Source organism: Papio anubis, chromosome 13, assembly GCF_008728515.1.
Source record: "Papio anubis isolate 15944 chromosome 13, Panubis1.0, whole genome shotgun sequence".
Lineage (NCBI taxonomy): Eukaryota > Metazoa > Chordata > Mammalia > Primates > Cercopithecidae > Papio > Papio anubis.
In genome coordinates, this window is record NC_044988.1 from 105,020,692 (window position 1) to 105,041,300 (window position 20,609).

Here is a 20,609-nt window from a genome sequence, read left to right on the forward strand (position 1 = left end):
CTGCACTCCAGCCTGGCAACAGAGCAAGACCCTGTCTCAGAAAAAAAAAAAAAAGAAAGAAAGAAAAACTAGCATATGTACATGTTAGTTTCACATAGCTGCCATAACAAATTAAACTGAGTAGCTTAAAACAACACAAATTTATTCTCTGACAATTCCGGAAGCTAGAAGCCTGAAATCGAGGTGTCTCCAGTGTCTGATGCTGCAGCCGCCCTTGGCTCCCTTGGCTTGAGTATGCATCCCTCCTGTCAGCCTCTGTCATCACACAGCGTTCTCTCTCTCTCTGTGTGTGTGTGTGTGTGTGTGTGTGTGTGTCTTTCCTCCTCTCCTTAGGACATCATCATGTTGCATTAAGGGCCACCTTACTGCAATGTGACCTCATCTTAATTTACACCTTAACTATAATCCTCAAAGACCCAATTTCCAAATAAGATCACATTCACAGATACCAGGGGTTAGGACTTGGGCATATGTTTTTAAGGAATACCATTCGACCCAGCAAATCAAAATAAAGCATCTTCCAGGTGTGGTGGCTCCGGCCTGTAAACCCAGCACTTTGAGAGGCAAAGGTGGGTGGATTGTTTGAGCTCAGGAGTTCGAGACTAGGCAACATGGAGAAACCCTGTCTCTACTAAAATAAAAAAATTAGCTGGGTGTGGTAGCACACACCTGTAGTCCCAGCTACTCAGGAAGCTGAGGTGGGAGGATCTCTTGAGGCCAGGAGGCAGAGGTTGCAGTGAGCCATGATCAAACCACTGCACTGCAGCCTGGGTGACCAAGCAAGACCCTGTCTCAAAAATAAAAACAAAACACTGAAAAATGCAAAGGGTTCTGCAATGCACACCAAGTCTACTTCTTTGCTGGCCCTGGCTCTCCTCCTCCTCCAGCCCAGGAGCACACACTGTAACGGCCCTTGGGGTTTATCTCATAACCCTTCTATGCATGTAGACACATAGAGAGTTTTGTCTGTAGTTCCCTTTTGGGTACAAGTGGTGATGTGCTACACTCTTCAGCACCCTGAATTTCTCTCTCAGTATATTTTGAAGATCATTCCATTACATCTCATTCAAATTGAACTTGTTATTTACAGCCACACTATATTCCATTATATGAGCATACCATAATTTACGTAACCAGTCTCCTATTGCCAGACATTCATGATAATGCCACCATGACAATCCTGGGACATGCTCTGCGACCACGTGTTGGCTGACACTGACTTGATCCCCAGAAATGTAATTGCTGGTGTGGATGAAAAGAGTCAAATTCTGTAAAATATTTGAAGAGATTTATTCTGAGCCAAATATGAGTGACCATGGCCTATGACACAGCCCTCAGTAGGTCCTGAGAACATGTGCCCAAGGTGGTCAGAGTAGAGCTTGGTTTTATATATTTTAGGAAGGCATGAGACGTCAATCAAATACATTTAAGAAATACATTGGTTTGGTTCAGAAAGGTGGGACAACTCAAAGCAGAGACTTCCAGGCTATCGGTAAATTTAAACATTTTCTGGTTGACAATTGGTTGAGGTTATTTGAAGACCTGCGATTAATGGAAAGGATGTTCAGGTCAAGACAAAGGATTGTGGGGACCAAGTTTTATTGTGCAGAGGAATCTCTCAGATGGCAGACTTCAGAGAGAGAGACTGTTGTAAAATGTTTCTTAAGGGACCTAAAAGGGAGCCTGGCTCTTGGTTGATTATCTCCTGGATCTGGAAAGGAAGGAAGGAAAACAAAGGAGAAGGGGATTCTCTATCGGATGTAGATTTTTTTCCCACAAGACATTTTGTCTTTTGTGGGAGAAAATCTGCATTTCTAAATAATCTGAATTAATATAGCTAGATCTCTTTCTTCCAGGCCCTCCCAATCCTAAAGAGATTAACTAAAAGTCTAGTACCTTTTAAAGATCTGAATAGGAAACGTTTGCCATCTATTGTCTCTAAGGGCAGCCACTATAAGACTCCAAAAGAACCTTGGTCTGCACAATCTTTTGTCTTAACCTGAATATTTCCTTTCTATAATCCCAGGTCTTTAGACGAACTCAACCAATTGTCAACCAGAAGATGTTTAACTTTACCTACAACCCGAAAGCCCCACTTTGTCCCACCTTTCTGGACCAAACAATGTATTTCTTAAATGTATTTGATTGATGTCTCATGCCTCCTTAAAATGCATAAAAGCAAGCTTATAAAAAATGTATAAAACCAACTGCCTTGGGCACATGTTCTCAGGCCCTCCTGAGGGCTGTGTCATGGGCCATCATCACTCATGTTTGGCTCAGAATATATCCCTTCAAATATTTTACCAAGTTTGACTCTTTTTGTAGACACTCCTATCCATGCTTGGTATCAGCTTGGGCTATCTTTATTGCTCAAGTGAATAGGATGATTTGCTGAAGTCCGATTTGCTGAAGTCCAGGAGTATCCCCTTCTCCCCCAGAGAATCCCTGATCTCCCAACATTCGGTTGGGATCTAAGGTTTCTTTTGCTGAGCAACTCCTTTTCAGGAGTTTCAGCTCACTTCCAACAGGGAAGGCGAGTTCAGGACTTTTCCTGCTTCTGGGATGGTAGAGAGCAGTCTTCAGCCTGGGCCCCATTTCTAGGTAAGTAGCTGAATTGGAGTTTCATCTTGAAAATTCTCCCTCATGACTAAAAGTTAAGATTGACTACCAGCTGGTCTTCATTTCTGCTTCCATTAGAGCTCAGTAATCATACTGTCAGAAATTGTAAGTTCCTCTTCAAAGCTTCCTTGGTCTTTCTTGCTCTGTACACAGCCCTTCCTGCTTAATCTGTAGTGAGCACTTGTTTATCTGCTTAATCTGTAACCAGCAAACCTCTTACCCTGTAAACCACCCTTCCCATCTAGTTGGTAAGGAACAGCCTCTCCCTTCCCACATAATTGGCCATATTCAATTTCAAACACTAGCCAATCAGGTCAGCTTAGACTGTGCAGGCCAACTCCAACCAATGGGGAAAGGACACAGAAACAAGAACTGCATTAGGGATGAAAACCCCTGCCCTACCCCGCTCGGTGTGCTCTTGCAATCATGACTGACGCAGGCAGCACCCTTCTGCAGAAGTAAATGTGCCTTGCTGAGAAATTTTCTGCCTAAGTGCTGGTTTTCTTTGTAGCGCCAAGCATTTATTTCTAACAATATAGTTTGGTTTCATTGTCATTTTGGTCTTTCTCCCATTGGATCTGACCATCTCTACCTGACTTGGTCAAATCCAAATGAGAATTCCACACTGTGGGTAACAAGGCCTCTGGATTGGCTAAAATTCCTTGAAGCTGCAGAAAAGAAAAGAAAAAAGAAAAGAAAAGAAAAGAACATGCACTTGATTTCTCTGTGTGCCTCCTTTCTTAAAAATTATTCTTTTGTTTATTTTTTCTTCCACCCTATTTCTCCCCAAAAGGGGAAGAAGCCCTTTTGCCATCTTTGGTACCAAGTGAAAAAAAAATGTCTAGAGAAGGGTTCTAATTGAAGCAGCATCATTGTCTGAGGCAAATACCTGAGGTTAATCATTTCATACCAGGGAAATTGAGGATGCAGACACACAAGAAGTGAGTTTAAGAGCAGAGGCTTAATAGGCAAAGGAAAGAGAAAAGAGGATAGCGCTCTCACCTGCAGAGAGAGAGGGGCACCCAAGGGGGTCTTCCAGGTCCTTGGTGAAATGCATGGGGTTTTACAGATGAGCTTGAGGAGGTGGTATCTGATTTACATAGGACATGAGAGGTTGGTCAGTCTAGGTGCACCATTTGCATAGTGCATGAAGTAGCCGGCCAACCCACCCTAATCTTTTATTATCCAGATGAGGTCTCTACCTGGCTGGTGTCATATTGCCTGCTTTTTACTGCACAGGTGGCGACCAAGAAAAGGGAAGGGGGAACCTCCATGTTGAACAGACTTAGCCTCCAGGGATCCCTCTTCTATCACCACAGCTGCCAGCATTTGCCTATGTAAACTTTTAGCTTGCTTATCTATACTTGCAGCTTGATTTTTCAGGCTGCTTTTTGTTAGGAAAGAAATGATTTGGGGACTGCTTTTTATTAAAAGGAAACTTTGCTGAGGACGCTCTTACCCTCCTTCTCTGCCTAAATTTCCTTCTAGCTCCTGTATCATAATGACTGGGATCCTTAAATAACTCAGAATAAAGGCACCACTCACCCTGTGCGGGGGTGTTCTTTGTGGAGTTTTCAGAGTCATGGCAGATTCTTCTCAGGTCTAAAGTTCTGCTTTCCTGTGTTGCATTACCTGACTTCTTCAGCTTTTAGAGATACCAGAGATTACTGTGTACTGTGAGAGGATTTGACCTTGTTATGTGTAATGGCAGATGAGAGCTAAAATGTTAGGGAAGCCTGAGGACAGTTTACAGAAATTGGTCATCACTACAGGGGCCACTCATTGTACATTTAGATCAGAACATTGTGCGTGCTTTCTTGGCTCTGTTCCTTAGAGGGCTCCACCCTAAAGCCAATCATCTCATCAAGCTCCGCTGAAAATACTACCTATCAAACTAGGTCACTTCAGTAAAATTCTGTGTAAAGGAAATTTACGTCTTTAAAGGAAATTTCCATTTTGTAAGGACATCTCTGTCTCTGCATCTAAACCACTAGGAACTTTAACTAAGGGGGAGACAATGGCTTCATTTACATGACAGACTTTGCCTTTTTTAGATCCAAGTCTGTGCCTTTGAGATGTACATTTTTTTTGCCTTGCTTCACCTAAGTCATGTATTTGGAGGTACAAATTTAGAGTTGCTTAACCTTTTAGATATGGAATAGATAATCAAGAGATTAGTGGTCTAAAGTAGGGAAGAAAAAAATTTTGAAAACAGGCAAGTGAAACATTTTAAATCTCTAAGATTTGCCTCTGTCTGGGTCTGTCAAGTCTGTGTATTCATATGTCACATAGAAATAATATTTCACTACCAATCATATGAAAGAGCTCTAATTAGTTGACTTAAAGAAAAGTAAGTGTTTATCAGACTAATAGAAGCTAGCCCAGTGGCCTTTCAGCTCACATGACTTTAGTAATCTTTGGTAAGACTAATTTGGTAAATTTACTCTCACAATTCTCTCCAGTAATTGAAAATCTTAAAGTCATGTTGTTTTAAATTAACTCATCCTAGGTTTTTCACTGGAAATGAGGGTTTCTAAGAGAATAGTAGGAACGTCAGATGCGTTTTTGGTGAAGTTTATAAGAACACATGAGGACGTGGTTATAAAAAAACATGAGGATATGGCTTTTGCTTAATGAAACATTTTTTTTTCTAGTTTAGAGGACCTTTCTGCTGGTGTTGAGATAAAAAACACTATTCACATCCAACCATTCTTTCATAAACTGGTGAGTTTGCATTGGTACCTCTGGCTGGAATTCCAAGGCAAAAGCTATGGATCTTTCTTTGTATGTGTGTGTGTGAGAGTGTGTGTGTGCGAGAGTGTGTGTGCGCATGTGTGCATGTGTGCATGTGGTGTGTATGTGTGCATGTGTGTGTGCAAGTGTGTGCCTGTGTGTGTGCAAGTGTGTGGTGTGTGCAAGTGTGTGCATGTGAGTGCGAGTGTGTGGTGTGTGCAAGTGTGTGTGCATGTGAGTGTGCACATGTGAGTGCATATGTGAATGTGTGCATGTGTACATGAGTGTGTGCAAATGTGTGCATGTGTGTCAGTGTGTGCACGTGTGTGTGCATGTGAGTGGGTGATGTGCTTTGTGTGTGCTTGTGTGTGCATGTGTGTGTGCATGTGTGCTTGTGTGTGCATGTGTGCTTGTGTGTGCATGTGTGAGTGTGCACGTGTGCGCTTAGGTGTATTTATGTATGCATGCATGTGTTTTGTTGTGTTGTGACCACAAGGTATCAAATTGGCTTAAAAATAATGGAGTGCTAATCATTTAAGTAAATAAGTGCAAATACTTTTCAAGTTCGTATGACTTCAGTAAATCTTCAATAAACTAGCTTTAAAATCATTGGTAAAATAAAATTAGAAATGTCTTCAGATTTGTCAATATACGTTATTATTTAGATTTATTGGTCCAATATTGTTAGTTTAATAAAAACAGTAAATCCTGAGTTATTGGCCAAAAACAGCCATTTATTTAACCTTAAGATTCTTACTTAGGTAAACACCTGAAATTCACTGGCTGTAAAAATGGTCAACAGAGAAATAACTTTAAATGATGACTATAAACCAAAATATATCTGAGACAGGTCCCAATGAATTTAGAAGTTTCTTTTGTCAAGGTTAAGGACATGCCCATGTGAGCCCCCAAAATCTGAGACAGGTCTCATTTAATTTAGAATGTTAATTGTGTCAAAGTTGAGGACATGTGTCCATGACACAACCTCAGGAGGTCCTGATGACAGGTGCCCAAGGTGGTCTGAGCCCAGTTTGGTTTTATGCATTTTAGGGAGACATGAGACATCAATCAACGTATGTAAGATGAACATTGGTTCAGTACAGAAAGGTGGGACAACTCGAAGCTGGGAGGGGACTTCCAGGTCATAGGTAGATAAGAGATAAATGGTTGTATTCTTTTGAGTTTCTGAAGAGCCTCTCAAAGGAGGCAATCAAATATATATTTAACCCAGTGAGCAGAGGGCTGACTTTCAATAGCATGAAAGGCAGGTTTGCCCAAAGCAGTTCCCAACTTGACTTTTCCCTTTAGCTTAATGATTTGGGGAGCCCAAGAGATTTTCATTTCACACCTATGGCACAGTCTCAGAAGGTCCTGACGACTTGTGCCCAGGCTGGTTGGGCTACAGCTTTTTCACACATTTTTAGGGAGACATAAGACATCAATCAACACATGTAAGATGTAAAGTTCAGTCCAGAAAAAGCCAGACAACTGGAAATGTGGCCTTCCAAGTCATAGGCAGACTCAAAGATTTTCTGATCAGCAGTTGGTTATTACCTAAAGACCTGAAATCAGTAGAAAGGAATGTCTGAGTTACAATAAGGGGTTGTGGAGACCAAAGTTTTATCACGCAGGTGAAGTCTCCAGGTGGAGGTTTCAGAGAGAACAGATTGTAAATGTTTCTTATCAGACGTAGAGCATCTGTCCTCTCAGTCTGAAGGTCTGTGTTGATGGTAATGAGGTATGTCCAACTCCCTCTTCCCATCTTGGCCTGAGCTAGTTTTTCAGGTTAACTTTGGAATGCACTTGGTAGAGAGGAAGGATCCGATCAGATGGTTGGGGGGCTTAGAATTTTACTTCTATCATAATTTCCATAAGCAATCGAGGTAAACTGTTAAAAATTAATTAGGTAAATTAACGGAATAAATGTTTGCAAGGAAGCATCATAGAATTTAAAATCTGAAGTTACAGTAAATTAAATATTTGTTAAATGTCTGCATCATTTCCAATTGTTTTTAACAAAAATTTGATTATAGGAGAAAACATTTTTCTAAAAAATAGTGTGTTCTTATGAAAAGGAAATAATTTTTGTCTAATTCACAGGCTCTTTAAAAGTCATTTTTGAAACAAGGTGTATTATTAGTCAGGGTTCTCTAGAGGGGCAGAACTAATAGGATAGATGTATACATATAAAGGGGAGTTTATTAAGTATTAACTCACATGATCACAAGGTCCCACAGAAGGCTGTCTGCAAGCTGAGGAGCAAGGAAGCCGGTCTGAGTCCCAAAACTGAGGAACTTGGAGTCCAATGTTCAAGGGCAGGAAGCATCCAGCATAGGAGAAAGGGGTAGACTGGGAGGCTGGGCCAGTCTAGTCTTTTCACATTCTTCTGCCTGCTTTTTTTTTTTTTTTTTTTGAGACAGAGTCTTGCTCTGTCACCCAGGCTGGAGTGCAGTGGCCCGATCTCGGCTCACTGCAAGCTCTGCCTCCCGGGTTCACAGCATTCTCCTGCCTCAGCCTCCCGAGTAGCTGGGACTACAGGCGCCCACCACCACGCCTGGCTAATTTTTTCGTATTGTTAGTAGAGACGGGGTTTCACCGTGTTAGCCAGGATGGTCTCGATCTCCTGACCTCATGATCCACCCTCCTTGGCCTCCCAAAGTGCTGGGATTACAGGCGTGAGCCACTGTGCCCAGCCTGCCTGCTTTTTATTCCAGCCGCGCTGGCAGCTGATTAGATGGTGCCCACCCAGACTGAGGGTGGGTCTGCCTCTCCCCGTCCACCAACTCAAATGTGAATCTCCTTTGGCAGCACCCTCACAGACACGCCCAGGAACAGTACTTTGCATCCGTCAATCCAATCAAGTTGACATTAAGTATTAACCATCACACGAGGTAAAAGGAACCAGCACATAAGAGAGATATAAAGAATGTTATAAATATGAAGAGGTATTTTTGGTAAGAAAGGTTAAAAGGAAAGTAATTTTATATGAGAAAAAATCTCGTGTGGTAATTTTATTGTCCTAAAATAAAATGACTGGTTATTTAAGAAAGAGGGATGTTTAGGATAAAACAGGAACTCCCAGCATATTGTAAATGGTTTGAGTAAGTGGTAATAAGGTTTGCAAAAAGGGAATTTATGAAAAAAACTTCACATAATCAAATTGGTCTAATTAAAAGGAAATTAAAATAGTCATTCTAGAGGTTGGGTTTTGATATTAAAATACACTAATAAACTAAAGAAATGGTTAGAACAACAAAATTTTCTTAAGGTATTGATTTACTCAGTAAAATTATAAGAGATTTTAATTTTTTTAATTCAAAAGTTTAACTTTCATTGCATCTCACTGTTTTCAGCTTTCTCTCCCCTTCAAGAAGGCCCAAAATAACTTTCTCCTTCAAATTTTTCATCAGCTCCTGTAACTACTTTCCTCGGGTTCTAACTGTAGTTGTGGCCTGATGCCACAAAATATTTTATCTTAAGGATCTCAGCTGGGCACAGTGGCTCACACCTATAATCCTAATACTTTGGGAGGCCGAGGTGGGTGGCTCTTATGAGGTTAGGAGTTTGAAACCAGCCTGACCAACATAGTGAAACCCCATCTCTACTAAAAATACAAAAAAATTAGCCGGGTGTGGCTGGCACCTGTAATCCCACCTACTTGGGAGGCTGAGGCAGGAGAATTGTTTGAACCCAGGAGATGGAATTTGCAGTGAGCTGAGATCACAACACTGCACTGCAGCCTGGGCAACAGAGCAAGACTCTGTCTCACACACACACACACACACACAAAAAGATCCAAAGGAAATGTTTTCTTTCAATATAACCATCTGTGCTCTTGGCTTCAAATTCTTCTATGAAGTTGGAAACTTTCATTTCTGACCCAGGACAGACTCTTCCTATGTGTCTAACTAATTCAAGTCCTAAGAAAACTGAGATTAAAAAAAAATAAGGTTACAGTATCTGTGTAACTCTAGGTATTGCTTTTAAAGACCTTGTGCCACTAAGTTACAGGGCTTTGACTCTGGTGTAGGACACAAAGCCTACTAAACGTTAAACACAAACAGCAGTTAAAGCCTCATCTTCAGACCCATGAGATGACAATCAAAATAGCCTGCATTCATGAGACACAGGACCTGATATTAACACTATCCAGCGCCTCCCGAAGAGGTGAGCACATGAGATTTTCAGGGCTGATTATGAGAGATAAAATTAGTTCGGAGTTTCTCTACAAATTAAAGATTAATATCAAAGCCACACTGATGGAAGACTGGCATCCAGGCCCCAGCATCAGATTAACAAGGTTTTCTTAGAGCATTAACAACTCTTTAATTGAAGAAATTTTAAAAGGTTTATGGAAATTATGTCTTACGGTCAAGATGATTAAAATGTAATAGATTTGTTTATAATATTTGAGAGACCGATTTAGTTGGCCTTCTGCTGTCTTTATGACGGAGTATTGTTTGGGAAAGTACACCTTTTCTCTCAAAGAATAATAGGTTTTGCTCTTTTTTTTTTTTTAATCCTTGAGTTACCAGTTTGGCTTAATAAATGGCTTATTTTACAGTGATCAGCAATCCTATTTTGTGATAGCAAGTGTTTTAAACTTTTGATCTTTTACAAACTTTTCAAAATCAAATTCTAAATTCAGTCTATTTGCCCTATTAAATTTTTGATATCAGGTCCCCTGAAGACCAAAAGAGACAAATTTTGCTTATTTGGTAAAATAAAATCGTATGGGAAGCATTGTCAAATATGAAACGATATTTAACCTTCTTTGGATTATTTTCATATAAATGTGTTATTAGGGCCGGGCGTGGTGGTTCACGCCTGTAATCCCAGCACTTTGGGAGGCTGAGGCAGGTGGATCACCTGAGGTCAGGAGTTCAAGACCATCGTGGCCAACATGATGAAACCCTGTCTCTACTAATAATACCAAAATTAACTGGGCGTGGTGGTGCACGCCTATAATCCCAGCTACTCAGGAGGCTGAGGCAGGAGAATCACTTAAACCCAGGAGGCGCAGGTTGCAGTGAGTGGAGATTGCACCATTGGACTCCAGTCTGGGTGACAAGAGGGAAACTCCATCTCAAAATAAATAATAAGTGTGTTATTAGTACGTGTTCCAAAATTATATGAGATTCCTGTGATTCTCATAGGTCTCAGTATATGTTATCAGTAATAATTATTGTTATTATGTAAAATTTTTGTTGTATGCCACAGAAATAACCAAATTTCCTTGTCAGTTAAGTCTTTAACCATGGCTGGTCTGAGACTTTTGTCATCCACAATTCTTATTTTACTTTAATCCTTTTATGGAATGGTTTATAATCAGCCATAGAACTCTGAGCAGTACTCTTTTTTTTTTTTTTTTTTAAGACGGAGTCTCGCTCTGTCGCCCAGGCTGGAGTGCAGTGGGCCGGATCTCAGCTCACTGCAAGCTCCGCCTCCTGGGTTCACGCCATTCTCCTGCCTCAGCCTCCCGAGTAGCTGGGACTACAGGCGCCCGCCACCTTGCCCGGCTAGTTTTTTGTATTTTTTTAGTAGAGACGGGGTTTCACCATGTTAGCCAGGATGGTCTCGATCTCCTGACCTCGTGATCCGCCCGTCTCGGCCTCCCAAAGTGCTGAGATTACAGGCTTGAGCCACCACGCCCGGCCTAGGAGTACTCTTAAATATAGGTTTCTGATAAATTTAGAGATTGTGCCATTGGAGCAGAGAGAAAAACTTCCTGGGCTCTCGTGGAGAGCTGATATATTCATGAGGTTTGCTGATCTCGTATCAAACAGAACAGGAGTTAACTGCACGGACTGAACTAATAGAAGACTGAAATAATTGTGCATGGCTTTTTATAAACAGAAATTTGCTGATTCTTTTTTTGTTTTTCAGAGTCAAAAAAAAAAAAAAAACCTTCTCTTAAGCTATTTACAGCTTTTACCAATGGAATATAGTATACTCTTATGAGCAAAATTTAAAATATAATTCCTTTCTCTCAACCTAATTTCTTCAAACTTTGGAAACTTTGTGAGTATTCTTAATTTGTAACAATACGGTGTAAAACAAAAACAAAATTCTAAGTCCCACCCACCCAACGGACGGACCCTCCCCTCAGCCAAGGACTACTTCTGGTCTACAATACTAATAATCTTCTGGCCTGCTACTACTGATAATTCCAAAGTTAACCTGAAAAACTAGTTGGGGTCATCCTGAGAAATGGGGGTCAGACATGTCTCCTTATACCTTCCTCCCTTTTGGAATTCAGACACAACTGATCCGTATTAACATCAACACAGAGACCTTAAGGCGGATAGAACAGACTCTTTAAGTCTCATAAGAAGCATTTACAACCGATTCTCTGAAGCCTGCTACCTGGAGGCTTCATCTGCAGGATAAAACTCTGGTCTCTATATGCCCTTATCTTAACCCAGACATTCCTATATATTGATTCCAGGTCTTTCAATAATAACTCCTTCAACCAACTGCCAATCAGAAAATCTTTGTTTTTCAATATTTCATTTTATTTTATTTTATTTTGTTGAGTTTTGCTCTTGTTGCCCAGGCTGGAGTGCAATGGCATGATCTCGGCTCACTGCAACCTCCACCTCCCAGGTTCAGGCAATTTTCCTGCCTCAGCCTCCCGAGTAGCTGGGATTACAGGTGACCCCACCACCACGCCCAGCTAATTTTTTTATATTTTTAGTAGAGACGGGGTTTCACCATGTTGGCCAGGATGATTTCGAACTCCCGACCTCAAGTATTCTGCCCGCCTCAGCCTCTCGAAGTGCTGGGATTACAGATGTGAGCCACCGCACCCAGCCCAGTCAGAAAATCTTTGAATCTGCCTGTGACCTGGACCTCCCCACCCCCGATCCCCCGCTTTCAGCTGACCTGTCCTTCCAGACCAAACCAGTGTGCATCTTGTATGTATTGATTAATGTATTACGTGTCCCTAAAATGTAGAAAAACAGGCTGTAACCTGACCACCTTGGGCACATGTTCTCAAGATCTCCTGGGCTGTGCCACTCATATTTGACTCAGAATAAAGTGCTTCAAATATTTCACAGATTTCAAGTGTCGAACTCTCCAATTATGCCCTGTTATAAAAGAAAATCAATTCTTATCGGACTTATGCAAATAACTATTGTTAATAATATTTGTTATTAAATAATATATTTATTATATATTCATGTATAATATATAATATTAAATATATTATAATATATTATATATAACATAAATATATAATATATATTCAGGCAAAATATAAATATATTTATAACATAAATATAATATATATTATATAAATATAAAGGTTGAGAGAATATAAATATATAATATGTTTTACAATATAAATATATACACATATAATATAAATATATAATATTATAATATATATTAAATATTATAATATTAAATAATATATTATTTTAATTATAATTAAATTAATTATATATATTATATATAATTATAATATATACAATTATAAAATATATGTTATATATTATATACAACATAAATATATAATATATATATATGTTATATATTATATAATAAATATATTTATGTTATATATTATATAACATAAATATATATTTATGTTATATATATATTATATATTATATAACATAAATATATAATATATAATATAACATAAATATATATATATATTATATATAATATAAATATAATATATATTATATATAATTATATATAATTATATATATATAAATATAATATATATTGTATATATTATAAATATATAATAATATAAAATAATATATTATTATTTTATATATATTATTTTAATTATAATACTAATTATATATAATATATATTATATATAATTATAATATATAAATATAATATATAATTATAATATTATAATTATATTATATATTATATATAATTACAATATTATAATTATATTATATATTATATATTACACCATATAATTAGTCCTTATTATACATACTTATATATAATTAGTCCCTATTATATATAATTATATATAATTAGTCCCTATTATATATAATAGAAAATGTAATTATATATAATTATGTATAAGGACTAGTATATGTGATATATACTCGTACTAATATTTAGTTAATATTATATATTATACATAATATATAATAAATATGTTATTTACTAACAATTAAATATTATTAACAATTGTTATTTGCATAAGTCCGAGAAGAATTTATTTTCTTTTATAACAGGGCATAATTGGAGACACTGCCCTATAGAGCCAATAAAAGTCCCTTGGAAAAACTGGCCCCATGTCACTGACTTGTGACAAGACTGTCACTTCCTGACAGATCTAGGAACCCCAGAAACAGTCTGTGGTCTGTGTCTTTCTCCAGAGATGACTTTGAGGGCTTCAGTGGTTAAAGAAGAGAAGCAGGCTGGCCCGGGAAAGGCGCCCAGATCCTTCCTCCCACCCCTTTCCCAATGGCTCCTTCTACTCCCATCCTTCATTCATCCTTTCTTTCATATTGATGAGGCCTGTTGTGCCTGTGTGTGCCAGACCCTCAGACTTTAGGGGTGCCCTGCCCACCTCTCCTGTGCGTTAAGTACCTGACAGGCTAGGGCTGAAGGCAGGTTTTGAGTAAGAAAATAGAAGATCTCTAAAAGTTCCTGAAACAGAGGCAGAGAAGGGGTAGTGATGGATTTGGGGAAGGACATGGGTGCCTAGAGAGGACGGCTAATGATGACTATCTCTTGGGTAGGAAAGGGGCGGGTGGGACTCCTCCACCAAACAGATCCCTGTCTGAGCACAGCATGGGAAGCTGCGGGGAAAAGCCTCCACCTACACCCCAGACAACATCTACTGTCACTTTAGCTGCAAATCCACCTGCCCGAAAACCTTCGGGCCTACCTCATGTGAAAAGGGAATTCATCTACTCAGATATGCCCTTGTAAGTTCCACTCTGTCTCAACAGAAGGGAAACCAAGCAAGATGCAGGAAGGCACAGCCCAGGGCCATCTAGTGCCAAGGCAGCTGCTCAGGTGGGGCCCTCTGTCCAGCTGGCGGGGACTCAGCGGCGGAGAAGGCCTGTGTGGATGGTGTTGAGGGCTCATCTTCCTAGCAGGCTGCTCAGTCATGAACACCCCGTTGATTCTCCGGGAGGGCACAATCGGGGCAGCCGGGCAGGCTGGATCCAGCTCCACCTCCGAAATGCCCTGTCCTAGGGAGGAGTGACTCGGTCAGGACTGCTTCTCAGCAGCCACGGCAAAGCTCAGGGCAGATTCCACTTCTCCGCAGGCCTCTCGCCACACAGGGAATGAGAGGAAGCCCCTGCCCTGGCTCTCTGCCCTCTACCTCTCCAAGCTTAGTGCCGACGCCGCCCCTGGCTCACTGGCCTCTGCCTCCTCTCTGTGCCTGGCCATGCACCTCCTCATTGCTGCCTCTGCAGCACTGCACCTTCCGTCCCTCTGCCTGGTCACCCTTCCCGGGTCTTGCTGAGGCTCCTTCACACAGAGGCCACAGCACGAGAAGCATCCTCCCCTCTGAGGAGGCTCTGCTGCCCCCCGAGTTCCTGAGAATCCCTCTCCCTCACCCAGACCCTCTGCCTGGGGCCCTCAATGCTTTCACCTCCCTCCTCTGTCCTCAGACTCAGAAAGCAGAGCAGGGTGGGGGCTGGTCAGAGGTGGCCGCTGCTGCCCATCAGGTTTCCCCAGGGAACTTGTCAAAAGAGGGCTTGGTGGGGGTGGGTGCCCCTCTCTAAGCTCGAGGGGTCAAGCAAGTAGATCCCAGATGGGAGGGCCCCAGGGTGCTGCGTGCAGAGCGGCCCCAGGCTGGGCCCCCCAGCCAGGCCGACCACTGAGCACACCCTGTGTCCAGGGTCGTGAATGTCCATGCTCTGGGCCCCGCCTGGAACCAGGCTTCAGCCTCCCTCCTGGGACACTTGGAGGGTCCCCTCCAGAGCACAGCCTCTGCAGGTGTGCACCTGTGGGCAGCATCGTTTTCCTGGCCGATGAAAGAGGAGCTGGAGTTAGGGCAGGTGTGGCTCCACGCTGTCGTGGCAGGGCCAGGTTTCACTGACAGCTGACCAGGCAGGTCCCTTTAACAACTTTCAGCACTGACCGAGTGATTACGTCAAATATTAAAAGCTGGCCGGGCGTGGTGGCTCGCACCGGTGATCCCAGCACTTTGGAAGGCTCAGGCAGGCGGATCACCTGAGGTCAGGAGTTCAAGACCAGCCTGCTCAACATGATGAAACCCCCGTCTCTACTAAAAATACAAAAATGAGCCGGGCGTGGTGGCTCGTGCCTGTAATCCCAGTTATTTGTGAGGCTGAGGCAGGAGAATCGCTTGAACCCAGGAGGCAGGGAGGCAGAGATTGCAGTGAGCCAAGATCATGCCACTGCACTCCAGCCTGGGTGACAGAGCAAGACTCTGTCTCAAAAAAAAATTAAAATTAAAATTAGCCGGGCATGGTGGCTCAAGTCTGTAATCCCAGCACTTTGGGAGGCTGAGATGGGTGGATCACGAGGTCAGGAGATCAAGACCATCCTGGCAAATACGATGAAACCCCGTCTCTACTAAAAAATACAAAAAAAACTAGCCGGGCGAGGTGGCGGGCGCCTGTAGTCCCAGCTACTCGGGAGGCTGAGGCAGGAGAATGGCGTAAACCCGGGAGGCGGAGCTTGCAGTGAGCTGAGAGCTGACCACTCAACTCCAGCCGGGGCAGAGGAAGAAAACGCCGAAAAAAAAAAAAAAAAAAAAAAAAAATTAAAATTAAGAGGTGAGAGAGCCAGCGCCCTTCTACAAAGGTTAGAATGTAACAAAAGCCCACCAAGAGTTTTGCCCAGGCCTTTCCTGGACCTTGAAGCATGACAAGATAATGAAGGAATTCTTAACGGGACCCATTTAGGATTTAACAAGTTTTATTCGGGTCTAAAGAAATGCCCCCAACCTCCATGATTTAGCAGGAGATGAGATAAGGGTAATCACCCCTGCACCTGGACCCCCCTAAATTAGGTAAATTTACTGAGGCTCCAGAGGAAGGTCTTTAGGACTCAGGCTTTAGTTATAGATTAGAAGGAATTTATCATGTATGTTTTAGGGGAATGCACACTTACACATAGACCCCTAGCTTCAAAGGTATATAAGCTCCGGAAAACTTAGTAATTTTGAGTTGATCTGGTGCTATTTTCCCAGCCTGCTCCCTGTTCCCATTTACAGAAGCAAACTCCCTTCTTTCCCAGTTCGTCTGCATCTCATTATCAAGCCGTGAGAATTAGCTGCCCAACCCCGGTTCAGCCTGGGTACAATTTGGCGAGCCAGCCGGGAGAAAGCGGCTAAGCGGCTTCGTAGGTATGGCCGGATTTTGTCGGATTCTGATTCCTAACTATGGATTCATGGGAAAGCCCTTAGGAGCTGTGGAAAGGGGCCGACCACGATCCTTTCGAGTGGGAAGAAAGGCACCAACATTTGATCAACAATTGAAGTGTGAGTGAATCTCCACCCCGCCTTAGGGCTTCCAAATCCTCCTCAGCCCTTCCAACTGAATGTGCACGAGAGACGGTTTGGCACTTGGAGTCTCAACGCAAAGGTGAGGCGAAGCGTTACAACCCAGAGCGTACGTTTCAAAGCAGCTTGCCACGGTAGCCAAGGGCTGGCTGGACGCCCTGCCTTCGAGCAGTTGTTGCTGCTTGCCTGCTACTCGAGGGAGCCGAGATGCCGACCGTGGGGCGGCCTGTCACAATACATGCACCCCACCATATGTTAGTGTTACTGGAGCAAAAAGGAGGTTATTGGCTGACAGCAGGCCAACTGGGTAAAGCTATCAAGCCATACTTTTAGACGACCCCAAAGTAAAGCTTCAAACCACCGGAACTCTAACCCCTGTTCCATTATTCCCTCCCACCGAGGAGCCTGAGAAAACCTACATAACTGTCTAGAGGTCGTAGACCAAGTGATCTCCGGCCACCCGGACCTAAAGGCTGTAGCCCTCCCGTGCACAGACTGGACCTTGTTTGCAGACGGGAGTAGCTTGGTCACCGACGGGAAGAGAAACACCACGTATGCTGTGGTGACCTCCTCAGAGGTAACAGAGGCAAGAACTTCGTCGGCAGGCACCTTGATGCAGAAGATGGAGTCAATTGCCCTTAAAACTGTCCCAAGTTAAGAGCGCCAACATATAGGCTGAGTCCAAGTACGAATTCATGATAGCTCACACACACAGGGTTATCTGGAGGGAAGGAGCGTGGTTAAGGGTGGATAACCAAAGTTAAAAATGCTCAGCAAGTGTTAGAAATGTTAGAGATGGGGCGGGAGCGGCGGCTCATGCCTATAATCCCAGCACTTTGGGAGGCCGAGGCAGGTGGATCACTTGAGGTCAGGAGTTCGAGACCAGCCTGGCCGACATGGTGAAACCCCGTTTCTACTAAAAATACAAAAATTAGCCGGGCGCAGTGGTGCGTGCCTGTAATCCCAGCTACTCGGGAGGCTGAGGCAAAACAATCTCTTGAACTGAGGAAGCGGAGGTTGTAGTGAGCCAAAATCATGCCACCGCACTCCAGCCTGGGCAGCAGAGGGAGACTCCATCTCAAAAAAAAAAAAAAAGAGTTAGAAGCGATAAAGGCCCCACAGGAAATAGCCGTAATGCATTGCCCCGGCCATCAACGCAGTAATTCCGAAGTGGCAAGGGGCAATGCTTTCGCAGACCACACCACCAGGCATTCAGCCAGTGATAGCATCAAAATCCAGGCGCCCTTAATTCCCCAAATAGACTTCAAGGCCCTCGAGCCCCGGTATGCTTCTGAAGATGAAAAGGCTGCAGAAGATAAGGGATTCAAACTAAATGAGGTGGGGTGGAGGCATAGAGAGGAAACAGCGCAGGCATAGTCTGGGCAGCAGTGCGTCTCGTCCGCCCCCTGTTAAAGTACGTTCACGATAGCCTGCACTTTGAGAGAGACGCTTCGCTGGCCTTTGTACAAAATTATTTGAAAGGGAAAGGACTAAAGGCCCACTTAGAGAATATCATTTAACAGTGTCATCTGTGTGCCCGGAATGAGCCTAATAATCATAGCCAAGGGCAGCCTGGGCAACAAGAAAGAGGAAGGTACTCACTAGAAAACCAGCAAATAGACTTTACACAGATGCCACCAGCCCCTGGGGAGGCAAATACCTCCTAGTTCTAGTGGGGACTTTCTCTGGCTGGGAGGAAGTGTGCCCATGTCGCTCTGAACAAGCAACTGAAGTAAAGTTTTGCTGAAGGAAAGCATACCACGATACAGGCTCCCTGATGTAATCCAAAATGATAATGGGCCTTCACTCACCTCTGAGATAACTCAACAAATGAACAAAGCATTGGAAATGAAGTGGACGCTGCACTCAGCATGAAGACCTCAATCTTCCGGACAAACTAAGAGAATGAACCGCAGCCTAAAAACATTCATTGCCAAGTTGTGTCAAGAGGCTTCACTGAAAAGGACTCAGGTACTTAGCATAGCACTGCTCCCTGTAAGTGGGATTAAAATAAGTCCCTGTGAAACTGTCTCTGGCAGACCCTTTGCAGCTAATCTGTCTCAGGCCACCAAAGTGCCCCTAGGTAGGGAGTTGGCTGTTAAGAATCATGTTGCTGACTTAGGACAAACCCTTAACGTTTTGCATAAGTTTGCTTCCAACAGGGATGCGGTGAATTCCACAGACACCTGCCACCCACTCCTACCTGGCAATCAAGTACTGCTGAGGGAATGGAAGGAAGCCACAACGGGAGAAATGGAAGGGCCCTACCACATGCTCCTGACCATGGGCACAGCGCTGAAGCTGGCAGGCATCAGTCCTTGGGTCCATCACACGCGAGTGGAAAGACCCTTGCCGGCCGAGAGCCCTGCAGCAGAGGAGTCTCCCGCCACGGCTGGGAAGCAGAACCCCTAAAAGGCCTGAAGTTTCCATTCAGAAAATACCAGGACTTTCTCTTCTAGCGCTCTGTCTTGCGATGCCTCTCATCACTCCTGCTCTTACCTCTCATCTTCCCTTACACTGGGCGCAGGACTATGCAGATAACCTACAGCCAGCCTCCTGCAGGGTCTGTGGCCTCTCACCCCTTTCCAGCACCTCAGGGCTGCCTTGGCGGGGGTCGCCCATCCAGGGGAAGGACTGGATTTACCGGCAAACCTTTCTGGGAAATCTAAAATCTCGGACTGGGTCACAAATGACAGGAGTCACCAGGGCAAATGTCTCAGAGTGGCCCATAAATAAAACTTTAGACGGCCCAGGGCACACAAGGCCATTCTCAGTAAACAAAACAAGGGATGATGCAACGGCTTTAACTATGCCCTTGCCGAGTCTGAAGGTGGATGTCCAGGCTATTATACCACAAAATGTCCGGTATAAAAATGGCTTTCTTCGAATTTAGAATGGATTTATTTGACTAACTGCCTCCATCGGACATTGAAACCAAGTAGCCCCCTTATGCTGCAAACACCAGAACCCCTCCCTTGACCAGTGGCTTTAAAGTAACTCGAATCCTGGGATGGATCCCGCCACACATTGACCACCGGCCTAACGTAACTCGGATCGTGGCACGGATTCCGCTGCACATATTGGAGTGCCCCAACAAAGAGATCTGAGTTTTTATTTGTGTTTTGTGTTTTATTTTTTTTTGGAGACGGAGTCTCTGTCACCCAGGCTGGAGTGCAGTGGAGCGATCTCGGCTCACTGCAACTTCTGCCTCCCAGGTTCAAGCGATTCTCCTGCCTCAGCCTCCAAAGTAGCTGAAATTACAGGTGCCTGCCACCACACCCCGATAATTTTTTTTTTTTTGAGACGGAGTCTCGCTCTGTCGCCCAGGCAGGAGTGTAGTGGCTGGATCTCAGCTCACTGCAAGCTCTGCCTCCCAGGTTCACACCATTCTCCTGCCTCAGCCTCCCATGTAGCTGGGACTACAGGTGCCCGCCACCTCGCCTGGATGGTTTTTTGTATTTTTTAGTAAAGACGGGGTTTCACCTTGTTAGCCAGGATGGTCTCCATCTCCTGACCTCGTGATCTGCCCATCTCAGCCTCCCAACGGATAATTTTTATATTGTTTTAGTAGAGATGGGGTTTCACCATGTTGGCCAGGCTGGTCTTGAACTCCTGGCCTCAAGTGATCCACCCGCCTCAGCCTCCCAAAGTGCTGGGATTACACACGTAAGCCACTGTGCCCGGCCCACAACAAAGAGATTTGTTTGCCACTGACTGGTCCCAATGACCTGGCCTACACTGGGATGCCCCTGAAGGAACCCAGTGGCTTTGTGGCACCATTTTA